Source organism: Cyanistes caeruleus, chromosome 1 (genome assembly GCF_971803275.1).
Source record: "Cyanistes caeruleus chromosome 1, bCyaCae1.hap1.1, whole genome shotgun sequence".
Classification (NCBI taxonomy): domain Eukaryota; kingdom Metazoa; phylum Chordata; class Aves; order Passeriformes; family Paridae; genus Cyanistes; species Cyanistes caeruleus.
This window is the reverse complement of record NC_141701.1, coordinates 91,170,333-91,185,859: the sequence shown is the minus strand read 5'-3', so window position 1 is coordinate 91,185,859 and position 15,527 is coordinate 91,170,333. Positions and strand designations below refer to the sequence as shown.

The following is a 15,527-nucleotide window of genomic DNA, read 5'->3' as shown; positions in this document are numbered from 1 at the left end:
TTGTGTCACATTATGGCAAATAAACCCAGAAAAATTCCGTATAAATTACATTTTATTTTACAATGAGCATAATTACATCAACTAAGATAGAGATGTGATTCAGCCTCTTCTGCAGGAAAAAGCATGTATGTGTGTATAACTGATTAAGCAATGGATAATTTTATGCACTTCTAAGGACCTAACACCATTTAATTTTCATCAAAATTTCACTTTCTGTCCAAAGTACATTATAAAACACCTGTTCCCTACCAAAAGGCAAGTCATTAGGGAAAACACAAGGGTGTTTCAGTCTGCCCACAATCACTTTTAAACAAGGCCAACCATCCTGGATGACATGTATGTTTAGGAGACAAAAAATATGAACTGAAGGCATATGTATTTCTCCATTTGGTCAGGAAGGCTTAATACTCAACAGTCATAGTTTGTTGAGGTTTATTATCATAGAATGCTAAGATCTTGGAATGGATCTTAAAGATCATCTAGTCCCAGCGCCCCCACCATGGGCAGGAGCAACTCCCCTACACCAGGTTGCCCAAGGCCTTACGCAGCCTGAATACTGAATACTTCCAGGGATGGGGCATCCACAACCTCCCTGGGCAACCCATTCCAGGGTCTCACCATCCTCACAGTAAAATTGTTATTCCTAATCTCTAGCCTAATTTTCCCCTCTTTCAGTTTGTACCCATTAGTCCTGTCTTATCACTACAGTTCCTGATAAAGAGTCTCTCTCTGGCTTCCCTGAAGGCCCCCTTCAGATCAGTATCTGGGTTGCTATGAGGTATCAGCAAAACCTTCTCTTCTCCAGGCTAAACATCCCTAATTTTCTTAGCCCTTGTAGGGGAGGAGCTCCAGTCCTCTTGTCAACTTTGCAGCCCTCCTCTGGACTTGCTCCAGTGGTTCCATGTCCTTCTTGGAACCCCTTAGCTGGGATGCAGCACTCCAGGTCGGGTTTCACCAGAGCAGAGCAGAATAGAGGGGCAGAATCCCCTCTCTCCCTCTGCTGGCCACTTTCTTTTTGATGGAGCCCAGGATTCCATTGGCTCTGAGCACCCACTGTGCTCAGATGTGCAATGGATGGTCAAAAAACCATCTGAGTTTTTTTTTAAGTATCACCCCCAAGTCTTTCTCTGCAGGGCTGCTTTCAATCACTTCTCTTCCCATCCTGTGGGTTCTTCTGAGATTGCCACGATCCGGGTGCAGGGCCTTGCACTTTGCTTTGCTGAACTCGCACGGGCCTACCTCTCAAGCCTGTCCATGTCCTTCTGGATAGTATTCCTTCCCTCCAGCATGTCTAACACACCACATCTCTGGCTGTTGTCAGCAAACTTTCTGAGGGTTCATGCTCTATTCCACTGTCCATATCACCAACTAAGATGTTGAAGAGCATAGGCCCCAGTACTGACCACTGAGGGACACCACTTGTCACTGGACAAGGAACAGTTGACCACAACTCTCTGTGTGTGGCCATCCAGACAGTTTTTTATCCATTGAGTGGTCCATCCATCAAATCCTTGTCTGTCCAATTTGGAGATGAGGATGTTGTGTGGGACAGTGTCAAATACTTTGCATAAGTCCAGGTAGACAATGTCAGTTGCTCTCCCCCTGTCCACCAACACTGTAGCTCCATCACAGAAAATCATCAAATTTGTCAGGCACAATTTTCCCTTTGTAAAGCCATGCTGGCTGTTATCTATCACCTCTTTGTTTTCCATGTGCTTTAGCATCTTTTCTAGGAGAATCTGCTTCATGATCTTGCCTGGCACAGAGGTAAGACCGACTGGTCTGTAGTTCCCTGGTGTTCTGCTTTTCCTTTTGTATTGGTTTTGCACAGTCCAGTTTTTGGTAGCAGGGGGGCCACAGAGATGGTTCCTGTGGGACGGTGCTGGAAGCTTCCATCATGTCCAGCAGAGCCAATCCTTCATGGCTCTGAAAACAGCCATGCTGCTAGCCAAAAGTGGGCCAATGAGAGAGGTTGGTAATGCCTCTGTGATGACATATTTAAGAAAATCAAAACAAAGTAATGAGTTTTGCTTCTAGTCAGAGAAGAGGAGGAGGTCAGAACATGTGAGACACCAAAATCATTGACTAAGGAGGGGCAGGAGGTGCTCCAGGTGCTGGAGCCGAGATTCCTCTGCAGGCCGTGGTGATGACCATGGTGCAGCAGCTGTGCCCCTGCAGCCCATGGGGATCCATGGGGAATGCAGAGATCCACCTGCAGCCCATGGGGATCCACAGGGGATCCAGAGATCCACCCACAGCCCATGGGGATCCACGGGGGATGCAGAGATCCACCTGCAGCCCATGGGGATCCACGGGGGATCCAGAGATCCACCTGCAGCCCATGGGGATCCACGGGGGATCCAGAGATCCACCCGCAGCCCATGGGGATCCACGGGGGATCCAGAGATCCACCCACAGCACATGGGGAGGTGCCCACGCTGGAGCGAGTGGATGCCTGGAGGAGGCTGTGATCCAGTGGAAGACCCAGTGGAGAGAGGAGGCCCCTGCTTCCAGGCTGGAGAAGCCTGTCCTTGGAGGACTGGACCCCGTGGGAAGAGAGACCCACATGGCAGCAGTTTTGGGAGGACTGTGTGCCCGTGGGAGGGACTCACATTTGCAGCAGATGCAGTTTGGCTGCTGCTTGTGAGAGTGGACCCAGGCTGGAGAAGTTCACACAGTTCACAGAAAACTGTCTCCTGTGGGAGGGACCCCACGGCCTCACAGGGGAAGGACTCCTCTCCTGGAGCAGCAGAAGAAAATCTCAGCGAGGAACTGACCAAAATCCCCATGCCTTGTCTCCCTGCACTGTCAGTGGGAAGGAGGGAGGGGCTGGGGGGAAAACGGTGTTTTAAGGGCTTATTTTACTTCTCATTATCCTCTTCTGATTCTGTTAGTAATGAAATTCACTTTGCAATTTAAGGCGAGCCTGTTTTGTCCCCTGAAGTGTTTCTCTCAGTTGTTATCTCACTCATGAAGCCTTTGTTATTGTTTTTTCCCTCTCTGCTGCCTAGGTGTAGCAGGGGAGCATGAGCAAGTGACTCTCATGGGTGCCCGGTGTTAAGCCAGTGTCAAACTCTGACACCTTTTTAAAAATGGGGGTTATATTTCTCTTTTTCCAGTCATTGAGGGTTTTACCTGATTGCCACAATTTCTCAAAAATGTTGGCTTAGAAACTTTGCCAGCTCCCTCAGGACCTGTAGATGATTCTTGTTGAGTCCCATAGACTTGTGCAGTCAAATTCCTTAGATGGCCTCAAACCTGAGAGGGCTCAGGGTCTTCATTTTCCCAGTCCCTGTGTCTGTCTTTCTTGACTTGGGTGGTGTGGGTGGAACACTTGCTGTTAAAAAATAAGGCATAGAAGTCACTGATAACCTCAGCCTTCTCTTTGTCCATGTAGCCAGGTCTCCCGTTTCCTTCTGAAGAGGGCTCACATAATCCCTGGTTTTCTTTTGCTTGCAAAAGAAACTATATCTATAGAAGCCCTTTGTGTTATCCTTGAATGTCTGGCCCAGTTTAATTCTAACTGGGCCTTGCCTTCCCTAGCCTTGTCCCTAGCTTGCTGCAAAATGTCCCTGTATTCCTCCCAGATCACCCATCCTTGTTTCCCCTTCCCGAAAGCTTTGTTCTTCTCCCTGACCTCCATCCGTGAAGGCCTCTAGGCATTTTTTCCTGATTTCCCTCTTGTTGGACTCCATTGATCCTGAGCTTGGAGGAAGTGATCCTTGAAATTCAGCCAGCATTCTTGGGCCCCTCTGCTTTCCAGGACTCTATGGAGTAGGTCCTTGAAGAGGCCAAAGGTCTGCTCTTCTGATGTGCAGGGCAGTGATTTTGCTGCATGTCCTTCTCACTGCCCTGAGGATCTTTATCTCCACCATCTTGTCAGCACTTACAGTGCCTTGGAGCACTGCATTCCCCACCAGCTCCTCCTTGCTGGTGAGCACAGCGTCCAGCATGGCACCTCTCCTTGTTGGTTCTTCAATCACTTGTGTAAGGAAGTTGTCTTTGACACATTTGAGGAACCTCTGAGATTTCTTTTGCCCTGTCATGCTGTCCCTCCAACAAAAACTGAGGAGGTTGAAATCCACCACAAGGAGCAGGTACTAAGAGTGTGCAGGCACCTGTCTGCCTATAGAGGGTTTCATCCTCAGCATTCTCCTGACTGGGTGGTCTGTAGCAGACTCCCATTACAATATCCCCTGTCCCTGCCCTCCCCCTTAATCTTCACCCACCAGCTCTCAGCAAGCTCCTCATCCTTTCCCAGGAAGGGTTTCAGACTCCTCAGCTGGTCACTGACATAAGGGCTACCTTCCCTTCTCGTCTCCCTAGCCTGTCCTTCCCAAAAAGCCTGAAACCCTCCATTCCAAAGCTCTAGTCACTGGAGCCATCCCACCATGATGCTGATGCTGTCATCCCCAAGCAGGTGTGTGCAAATCTTTAGCTCTTCTTGTTTGTTCCCCATACTCCAGGTGTTTGTGTAGAGGCATTTGAGCTAGGCCCTGGATAAAGCCAACTTGCTAGCTGGAGTATCTGGGATGCCTCTGCATTATCTTCTTATATTTTTAAAATATCTTTAAATATTTTTTTTAGGCACACAGAGGAGAGGAAGAATGGGAAAATTCACTTGAAATAAGTTGATAATTAGGCAGCAGCAGAAGTGGAAACAGTTTTAAAATTATTTCTTCAGAAGGATAAATAAGATCAGATAGAATGGAATGAAAAAAATGGGATTTTGTGCAAACAACTATGCCCATTATTTTTTTCCTGAGCCAAACTGTCTGCAATACAGAAGATTGGGCCTGAGGCATCAACACTGTGAGTCAAATTTCAGGCTTAAAAGTTTCAGGCTGGTTGATTCTAAGGATTTTCTGTAGGCCCAGCTGTGTAGTAGAAGTGATCATGTTCAAGGCCACTTGAATGTGTTAAATTGTTTAGAAGAAGTAGAGCAGAGAGAAAGTCTTATGCCAAGATGCTTCACTGAATCACAAAACTGGAGAGAAACAGGCAACTTCCTAAAGCAATGAAGGCTCCTGGACATCTGGGGTGTAAAAGAGAAAGTTTTGTGGCACTTTAGGACAAAAGCAGATTAACTGGAATTATTACGAATTAGAAAGAAGAATTTAAGTTTGTATACTACAATGGCTCCAGCACTAACTGGAACAACATTTTTAAAAAATCATGTATTGCCTGACAATCTTGCAGAATGAGGTACACATGTTCTTTAGCATAGTATCTCCAAAGAGAGTGCTTTCCTTGCAATATGGATCTGTGCAACTAAGTAACCTGATTCAAAAATACTGCCCCAGCTACCCCAGCATAGTGGAGATGAGCACATGCACATGTTCTTTAGACTTTAACAGTCCATTATTGAAAGAAACATGCTTCTGTATTGCACAATCTAAAGCCTGTTTTGATTTCAAAGGATAATTGCTCTGTTGGACAAAAAGATTTGTTTCATTTTCTACAACTCTTCTTATTATCTATGTCCCCAGTTTTGTAAAATAATGTAATAGGTTAATTGTGAGCCTGAACTGCTCTTGACAGTACTTTCCTACAATACTTTTTAGACTGAGCAATCCAATTTATAAATCCATGAGGCGGAAAACCCATACTCTCTGTTTTATGAATAAAAGTTGGACATCTGGAAAACAGAAATCTCCTGCAAAAGTCTAGATCAGAATGAGAGAGATGAGTTTTCCTGACTCTCCTGTGTGTGCCTTAATTACAGGAGCTTTCTTGTTTTTATTTTTTGTGGGTTTTGTACCTTTTCCATTGATTTTTCCCCCCTTGTGGCCTGCATTTTTCCACTGTTTTATCCAACAGTGAACTCATCTGTGTTCAAAGATATCAACAAGCATTGTATATAAAATTACTCGTACAGAGTGGGTTTGTACATTTGTGATTAAGAAATGTACAGGGAAACACTGTGTGTTGGGAAAATTACCCCAAAGAGAAATTGCAGGAGTCACACACTGGAGCTAAATGAATATCCAAAGTGGCAATGAGGGAAAGCTAAAGGACATAATCCACAAAACGCTGAGTGTATGAATTACAGCCCTTAGCTAAGCCTGATTTGTGAGGCTAGCACTTACACAGCAGATAACCCAGGCTGACAGTGACCTTGACAGCACAGCAACAGTAATGTTTTCTGTAAAGGCTGGACAGCTTTCAGCCCGTTTCTCCTGAGTGGGAGCTACAAGCACGCTTGTGTGCAGCAACGTGGACCACAGTAATCCTCTGTATGTGCCCGTCGATGATACAAACAGAATATGCCTCTTTGGGCATGACAAATGCCTCCGTCCCTTCTTTCTTCTGCACTTGATAAGAGCCATTTGAGAAGCATAAAGAGCTTTTCCCTAGAGCATGAGTCCCCTTTCTTCCCTCTTTCAGTGTAGAGCTGAGCAGCGATGCAGTGCAGAGGGGATCTGGTTCCAAGTCTACCGAGCAACTGCAAGTATTTTGTGATCTTCTCAACCAATACATCTGCCTTTTGGGAACTGCAATTGATTTTCTTCATTTCTCCATGTGAAGACAATGCTTCTACACTATGTTACAACTACACAGATAGGTAAATTGTAAGTGCTTTCCCTGCAGCTCTTCTTTAAGTAAATGTTAGTGAAACTCTGGTTGGTAGTCTTTTGTGGAACAAATTGCTGGGTGGACTAAAAAGTTACAAGTAAAAGCAATATGAAAGTTTTTGGTTGATAGTTCTCTCTTCCCTTTGCTGCCAAGACCTGTGTTTGCAGTACTCTGCTTTTCTCTGGCTACAGCTGATATTCTGCATCAAGCTGTGAGGAGTGCTGTTAACTCTCTGGAGCAGTGACGCAAATCCTGAAAAATCCACCGAGGGAACGGGCGGTGTCAAGACCAACAGATTGCTGCAAGGAGTGGAGTGTCCTTTGAAGGCTACATCTTATGTCCCACCCTTTGATGAGCCTTCATTTGACTTTGATGGAAAAAGTGCCCTTGTAGCTGAGTTTCAAGTGCATCTGTTATATTGCCAGCAGACAGTCTGGGCTGACTCTAAAGTGTTTGCTCTGTTACAAAACAAAAACAAAACAAAGCAAACAACTCCAAAAACAAAGCCACAAACCAATCCCATTGACAGATTAAAGTAAAGGGGAAACAACTGAGAGAAGAGACATTCTAGGGGGAACACAGCTTCCACAAGTCCCGCACAAACTTGGGCTTTGCTCCCTGCAGAGTCTTTCAGTTGCTTCTGTGAAGGGAATAAGAACAACCTTAGTAGTTGGGGTTTGCTATGTGTTTGCTTTAAAAAATACTTGCACTGTGAGCCTTAGTTTCCATATCTGTAAATGGGAGCAATTTGGTTCCAGTGTTGCCCTGTGTGAGAGGCAGGGAAATTGACAATGTTTGCAACTTTTCTGCTTGGAGCTGAAAGGAACTTTTTGCCCTAACTGTCCTTCAGGGTAGAGAACAGCAGGCTTGAGCTGGATATTACTGTTAAGGGAAAAAGGCCCTGCTCACAAGAGAAACTGGATTAATAAGAATTAGTAAGAAGAAAAATTCAGAAGTCTCTGTAAATGTTGGGGTCTAGACCAAGCACCTGTAACACAAATGTGTGACTGTTCCCACCCACTCCCTTTTGCTATTTTTGTCCCATCTGAATTCCAGCTCTGCCAATTCATTCTCACATCTGTTCTCAGACTTGGTATCAACACCGACTTAATCACATTCCTTCCATCTACTGAGATGGAAATGTAGGGCTATGTAGAAGCCAGGACAAGTTAACCCCTTCCCTTCATCAGCACCAGATAGCACACCTCTCTTGACATGTACTTGCTGGTGTTTGGATGGGCAGCAGAACTGATGGGGCTGTCAGTTCTCCAAGTGGGAGAGTGTGCTGAGCACATTACTGCCAAAATAGCCTGGCTGGCACACACAGAGAGGTCTGGAGGGGCAGCAGTGTCTGGGGCTCTGTGAACAGGAGCACAGCCAGCAGATCAAGCAGGTTCACCTCCTCAGCTCAGCCTCTCAGACCACACTGAACTCCATCACCCAGTTCCAGACCCCCAGAACTGCCCCCAAGGCAGTCAGGGCTACAGTGTTGGTCCTGCGAGGAGAGGCTGAGCAACTGGGGCTTGCTCAGCCTGGAGAAGAGATGGGTTTGGAGAGGCCTTAAAAGCTGTGCCCCAGTAAATATGAGGCAGGTATCAAGAAGAAGGAGCCAGGCCTTTTACAGTAGTGCATGGTGGGAAGGTGAAAGGGAATGAGCATAAATGTAATGAGAGTAGTTCAGACAGGAATATTATTTTCCCCTTTGAGGACAGCCAAGCAGTGAAACAGGTGTTTCACAGAGGCTGTTGAGTCTGCATCCTTCAAGGTTTTCAAAATTTAACTGAGCAAAGCAACTTGGTCTGATCCCAAAAGTTACCTTGCTTTGAGCAGGAGGTTGGAGTAGAGACTTCCTGAGGTCCCTTCATACCTCAGCTATCCTATAAATCTATACTTTTCATGTCAGAGAACATTTATTTATTACTACTCTTCATTTTCATTACACTATGAATGGACCACCCCAAGACATCTGCTCTCTCCCAGTAATAACCAAAAGTCTCTCAGTCAAAATTTTTAGAACACAGTATGAAAAGTAACTGTGGGATAAAAGAAAAAAAAACAAACTATGGACAATTATGCCTCAAAAATTAGAATTCCAGTAAAAAGGCAACAAACTTGATTATTTAAACTTTACTTCTTCACCCAAGGGCAAACACACAAGATACATGGGATGCTATCAGAGGCATTTCTCTGTGTTCTGGCTTTCCTCAATATGAAATAGATCTGATGGTGGCCCTTGCAGGAATTCACAGTCTCCAGTACATCTTGTATTTGAATTTTCAAAGTGTTCATAAAATGTGAGACATTTAATAAAGACTGTTTTTGTCTTCATCACATCCCTGAGTCACAGAACTCTGTGACAGCACATGCACACTTGGGGGCTCAAGGAAGCAAGCACACGGTCTCATGTTTTTTTGTTCTGTGCAGCACTTAACCATACTGGGTTTTACATGTGGATAAAAACAAACAAAATAAATTCCTAACCTGTGTCACACTGTAGAAAAAGAGCCAGCCTCATGTTTACATCAGCCTTTATCATTGCAGACATCAGGTCTTGGGAACTGCTGCCTTGTGGAGCAGTTCAGAAGGAGGTTCACTGCTCAGGGAGCTGCAAATCCACTTTTCTGGCTGGGGGAAGCATCTTCCCCTTCTCCCTACTCTTTCACTCAGATCCCATCCTTGGGCTTGCAACTGTGCCCTTAAATTGCCAAAAGCTGAGATTCCAAATCAGATGCTGGGACCTTTGTGCTAGGGTGAAAAACACTGGTCCTGAGGCCACATCTTTTAGCTAAACTCTTTTAAACATGCATTTTGCACGACCTGTTACCCAGAAACTCCTTATTGCTGTCTTTTTTCCTAGGGATAGTAGCAGGCCTATATTAAGGACTATGAAGTGCCTTAATATTACAGTAAGTGCCCAGGATAAACAGCTGATCTGTGTGGGACTTTTGGGAGGACACCTGGTGCCCAAGAAGAAATGAGAGATTTGTACACAGTAGGAGTTCTTTTGTTAAGTGCATAGTGCAGTGTCTACAGGCAAATCGGGTTGCCAGGCCCTCTGTCCTACTTACTACATAAATACAGTCAAGTGGATTAAGATCCAGGCCATTGTCACTGGTTGACTGCCTTTTACTTAAAAGGACTAGTTAAAGTGTTCCTTCCCTTGGGAAACAAAAATAAACTACTCTCCCGTGCTACTTCCCCCAAAACGTGTCCAACATCAGTAAAACAAGACAAGCAACTCTCCTACAGCTCCTAAATAACCTAACTTGGCAAAGTTTGTAATGACCCTAGAATAAGAGATTCTCCCCTCAGTTCATGCTTCTTGTCACCTAAGTAGGTGTCAAATCTCCTGGGTTTGTCTTCAGACAGCTTCTTTCTATTTCACTCCATCTTAAGAGCTCTAAGTGTCTCTGGCAAATTGTGCTGGTACATTTCTATTAACATTAGCAAAAGGGGGAAAGAAAAGCCAGCTCGGCTGACAACAACTATCGGTGTATGAAGATTAATCTTTATATAGCATGCAGAACATGGATCTGTTCTACATCTTCCAGAACAGCCTGTACTTTGTTTCTGCTCCTTCTCAACAACAGCCTTCATGCAAAATAGAATTAAAATTAAAATCACTGTATTTTAGCATTGCTATGTTCACACTGCTATTCTCTCAGGCTTCATAATTCATGTTGTAGTTAGCAATCTACTTCTCTTTCTGCTAGCAGCACAGGGGACAAGTGAAGCTACTCACTACAAATTCTAGGAAAGACAAAATACAGCTTTGTTCCACTGTCCTGGGATGACATCCACTTCAAAGAAATAGTCACAGGTTACCTAATTAGCATCTTGTAGTGTAGAAAGAAAAGCTTTTGCCATATTAAATAGCAACACATAACCAAAGACATGGGAGGCCTACCCTGACATAAACACAATGGCATGGCAAGCGTTAAAACTTTGTGTATGGTAAATTAGAGCTTTGAAAAACATCTCAGTTGGGAGCAATTTTGGAAATTTTTGAAACATGAATTACTGACTTTTTTCCTCCTCCCCCCTTTAAACGGTCTGGGAGGATTGGTCGCCTTGGAGAAAAAAAAATAAAGTGCCGACACTTGACATACTCAATCCATCCATAAACGTAAACACTCTTGAACTGCAGTGAGTTTTTCTTATACTAAAGAGCATGTGGAAGCAATTACCTGAATGTAGATGTGATAAAGAATGGATGAAATGCAAACCAAATGATGCCTTATTACTTAATATAAAGAGACTGTTCTGCGAGATCAAAGTTGTGCAGCACAAAATGTAATGGGCTTCACTGGAAGGATAGGCTTCAGAGATTTGTTTAAAACACAGATGCATTTTGATGAAATGCTAAGTAGACAAAATTAGGGTAAGTTTAAAGAGTTTCCCAGTACCTGCTCTATGATCTTCAATAACATCTTTACTCTCCTCCCACTTTTTGCTGCTCTGTGCCATTCCCAGATGCTGTGAGGCTAGCAATGAGAAACTTCCCTGGCTTCATCGTGGCTGGGGATGAGAACTACTCTATCCAGAGATGTGGAAGAAATGTCACCATCAGCATCCCCTGCGGACATGGGAAAGGCTTTCTCTGTACATTTTCATCAACCCCTTGCACTGCAGCCTCCCTGTGCCTCAGCCATCACTCTGTGCCCGGTTGCTACCTCAGCACATATTTCTCCTTTGAGTCAATATGCTCAGGAAGGGCAGTGAGATAACCTTTCCCAGAGACAAAAATACTGAAGCAGAACAGAAGTATCAAAACTAATTTCTAAATGTTTTCCTACCGCAGGCCATATATTAAAATACAATTCCCATCAAGATCCTGCTTTGTACTTCACCATCTTCTCTAGTGTTAGATTTACTTCTCTATTTCTTTTTAATGATTTGTATTTTTAAGAAGCTGCATGCAACAAAGAGAAGGCATGTTGGGAAAGTGGGGTTGTGGTTTCTGTATGATTCCACAATAACATCTGAACTGGTTCTCCTGCCTTGCCTTGTCTTCCCTCCCACGTGCCCCCACACTCCCCCTGCCCAGGAGCTGCTGCTTATTGCTTTTGCCCAAATGTTGCTTCTGATCATGTAGATTTGATCATCTTTGTCTGAAGTCTGTAGAGTAGCTCAATGATTGACAGTGATGGGTCCCCCACAACATAAATCAATGAGCAATAAAGTTAAGTATCCAAGTCAAGGGTAGAGAAAGGGAGCTGACATTGAACTGTAATCATTAATTAAAAAGGAGGAAAAAAACCAGGAGCACATTTAACTAGGAACATTGGGTCTTGAGTTACTGAAAGGAATAAAAAAATAATGCAAGTATGAAAGGGCATGTACAGAGTTAATGCTGCCTATCTCCCACAGCATTAGGTCTTTAAAAGAAATCATATATGTTAAACTCCCAAAGAGACTATTTTCTTTTGTTTTTCAATTACATGTGATAATGGGGAACATTTTGTGAATGACTCTGATGCTTATGCCTCCAATAAAACCCAGGATACTGTACCTCATTCATGCTTATTTAACGACCTCGTAAAGAAAAGACCCAGCAGCACCTTAACAAAATTATGATTGAACGGGACATTTTCCCTTCTCACCAGCTGAAGAATTGTTAAGTATTGCTATTGAAAACTCATTGTTATGCACTATTTTTGCAGTGGCCACAGTGTTCAAAGCAGCTTAGGAAGCAAATATAAAACACACTTGCCACCACAGAGAACACAGGGTTTACAGTGGCTTTGATCATACAAGCACTAATCCTTTCATTTTAGAGGGGTTATTCACAGGCATAAATATTAAAATAATACCAAGTATTGCCACTGTCAGATCATAATTAGATGTGAACATGACACATTGCAAGACAAAAGAAAGGTGAAAAAATGTAATGATTGAGTACAGCTCACCTGGGTGCTGTAGCAGCTTTCCTGGTTTCCCTTTTCCGTCCTTTCCATCTTGCTTGGAGTCAGAAACCAGAGGCCTGGAGACAGCCAGGAAAAACAGGGTGGGGACTGGTATCAGTGTTAAACTGGCAGCAGCATGGAGTAATGGCAGCGTGGCTAAAGCACCCATTGGCTCGGAGAGTCACTTTCTTACAGCAGAAATTCATCTTGCAAAGATGACCTTAATCATCTTACTTACACTGTTTAATCATTCCTTTCCACCACTATTTTTACCCCCCCCCCCAACTAGACAAATAAAGGATTTGAAGCTGCTCCTTTGCTTACACATCAGCAAGTTGTCATCGCTGCAGTGGGAATGGGTTCAGGCCAACATCTCCAGCTCAAGAGCAAGGCTGAGCTGGCAGCACCTCGTTAGCTCATTAGCCTCATTACCTGTGGCTAACAGTCAAGTCACAATAATTTGCTGTTATGTGGATCATATGGTTTGGAGCTCATTTTGTGCCCTGCAGAGCACTGCTGGTCCATCGTTTCAGTCACTGCTCAGTTTTAAAAACAAAACCTGGTGACGATGGGGAGGATGCACCACCACCTCTATTACTGCTGGCACACAGGCTTATTCTGGGAGATCTGCCTCATTCAAAACACACTGCATGGTCTTGTGCTAGTGTAGTCTGGTTTCTTCCTTCCTACAGGGCTGTATGAAAGTGAATCACTGTCCTTAAAGGTTTTTATTTTTTAATTTTTTGAAAATTATTTTTTTTTTAGTTTAGTTTGTTATTTTCTTTAGACTTGAGGGCTTTTTCTGGGTTAATATTTGCACTGTGAGATTTTTGTTACTCTTCTGGGTTTGAGCTGTCAATGATTTTAGTGAAAGGGAAAGGTTTTAGTTGTGGAGATTGGCTTCACTTTAGGATGCTGGTTACAAGCTTAGTGGGTTTGTAACTACAGATACTGCAGGGCAGGACATCTCTGTCATTTAAAAAGCCCAAATACACAGAGTCAGTTTTGTTATGCCATTCCCCTTAAATTTCCAATTAAGTAAATGTGTCTTCCTGTGGGATTAATTCACTGCTCCAAATCCACAGAGCCTGCTCCATGCATGCAGCACCTGGTAACTGCTTTGATTTGACACAGATGTAACCATGAGCAGAACCCATCCTCAGCCTCCAAATCTGTTGTGAAAATAAGGTGTTTAATTACCTGGATGAGAAACTGAAAAGCTTCTAATGACAGCAGCTGAAAGACTTTTCATTTGCATAATGTACCAGGTGACCCTGAGTATGTCCATTTTAGGTGGCTGAATTCATTGACCTGAGAGACAGATTTCAGGTTTTTTCACCTGACAACACCCAGTGCTTCCTGGTAGGGGAGACCCTTGTGGTCTGACAGACAGTTTCCATGTGAGAAGGTAATGGCTGTACTGACAGACTGGCAGGCAAAGGGAGGTCTGTCTGCCCTGGAGAGGAGCACTCTGGCTAGTAGCAGACCCACTCCTCCAGTCCACATTTTACATCAATTAGAAATTAGCTGCCTCAAGCTCTGGAGCCCCCAACACAAGAAGGATGTGGACTTGCAGGAGTGAGTGCAGAGGAGACCATGAAGATTACCGGGGACTGAAGCACCTCTCCTATGAAGACAGGCTGAGACAGTCAAGATTGTTCAGCCTGGAGAAGAGAAGGCTCCAGGGAGGGCTGGCTGGTCAGAGAAGCCTTACAGTGCCTAAAGGGGGACTGCCAAAAGAGCTGGAGAAGGATTTTTATAAGGGCATACAGGGATAGAACAAGAGGATTTTGCTGTAAACTGAACATGGCTGGGTTTATATTACATACTAGGATCAAACTATTTACTGTGAGGGTGGTGAGGCACTGAACAGGTTGTCCAGAGAAGCTGCGGCTGTCCCATCCCTGGAAGTGTTCAAGGCCAGGCTGGATGGGTCTTTGAGTAACCTGGTCTAGTGGAAGGTGTCCCTGCCTAAAGGCAGATGGCTGGAACAGATGATCTTTTAGGCCTGTTCCAACCCAAATCATTCTATGCTTCTCTGTTTCTATGAAATCTGTGTGCTTGCCATGTCCCCTGTGGACTGATGGTGCTTCAAGAACCTCAAGAGTGATCCTGGTGGCCTTGCTGATGTCTGTGCTTAATTACTGGGTTTGGATCTGAGAGGATGCTGGGAGGGATGTGTGAGGATGGGAGGCAACCAGGGCTGGGCATCAGTCCAGAAACCAGATTTGGAGCCTCTGCTCCCCGCTAAATAAAAAGCATCAGGTTGTGAAGGCAGCTGGAGAAGGTGCTCCATCACTCGCTGACATGGGGTGCTTTTTTCTGCTCTCAAGACAACTCTGATGCCTGGCAACTGCTGTCAAGTCAAATATTAGACCCACTTCTGCAAGCAACTGCTTGTCAATCCCACGTGCCCCAAGAGGAGCTGCAGTATCTGTTCTCCACAGCTGTGGATATGCAATTGTATTGTGAAGAGGCAATCTTTTGTCACTCGGAAATTCACCATTTCATTTCCTTTTAAAGCCTTTTCAGGGGTTTTAATTTCCTTTTAAAGCATTTTCAGGGAAGGTTTTTTTTCCCCCTTGTGTATTGAGTGCTTTCCTTAAAGTAAAATAAAACAAAATAGGTTCATATCCAAAGAGATGTGAGAAGCAGTTTTGGGGAAAACTAATGCTGAACAAAAGTCTCAGCTAAAAACATGAATATGTGACAGAAGGCTGTGATGGCACACGTACTGTCTCAACAGTGTGTGGGGTGCCCAGGGGGTACCCGAGGCTCCAGAACCACTCTGTGTGTCCTTTCAGGCCACTTCATTGTTCTCTTCTGCTTTTTATGGCCACATCACAGCTTCAGAGAGCAGACCTCACCCGCTTTTTAACTTGACCTGCGCAGCCTAATTGCGTGAGGACACAGCCCAGTCTGCAACATCACAGCTACTTCCATGGTGAATTGGATTTGTCAGTCTCTGGGCTGTGGTCTTATAATGTGCTATATTATTAAGTTTCTTTGCTTTAAGTTGCCAGCTAATGGAATAACCTCTTTGTC

The 15,527-nt window shown here is 44.3% G+C and overlaps 1 long non-coding RNA gene across 8 annotated transcripts in view; it reads right to left on the bottom strand.

Annotated features, from left to right (window-relative positions):
- The window catches only part of LOC111923761 (uncharacterized), a 40,313-nt gene extending 27,379 nt beyond the window's left edge, over positions 1 to 12,934 (bottom strand). For 2 of the 8 annotated variants that reach the window (XR_015273851.1, XR_015273850.1), the window contains exons 1-2: positions 12,807 to 12,934; positions 12,486 to 12,559 (exon numbers count right to left, since the gene is read on the bottom strand). This is a non-coding gene — a long non-coding RNA (uncharacterized LOC111923761). The other 6 variants (XR_002861273.2, XR_002861274.2, XR_015273852.1 and 3 more) reach the window with 6 other exon arrangements.
- Positions 12,935 to 15,527: the final 2,593 nt, after the last annotated feature.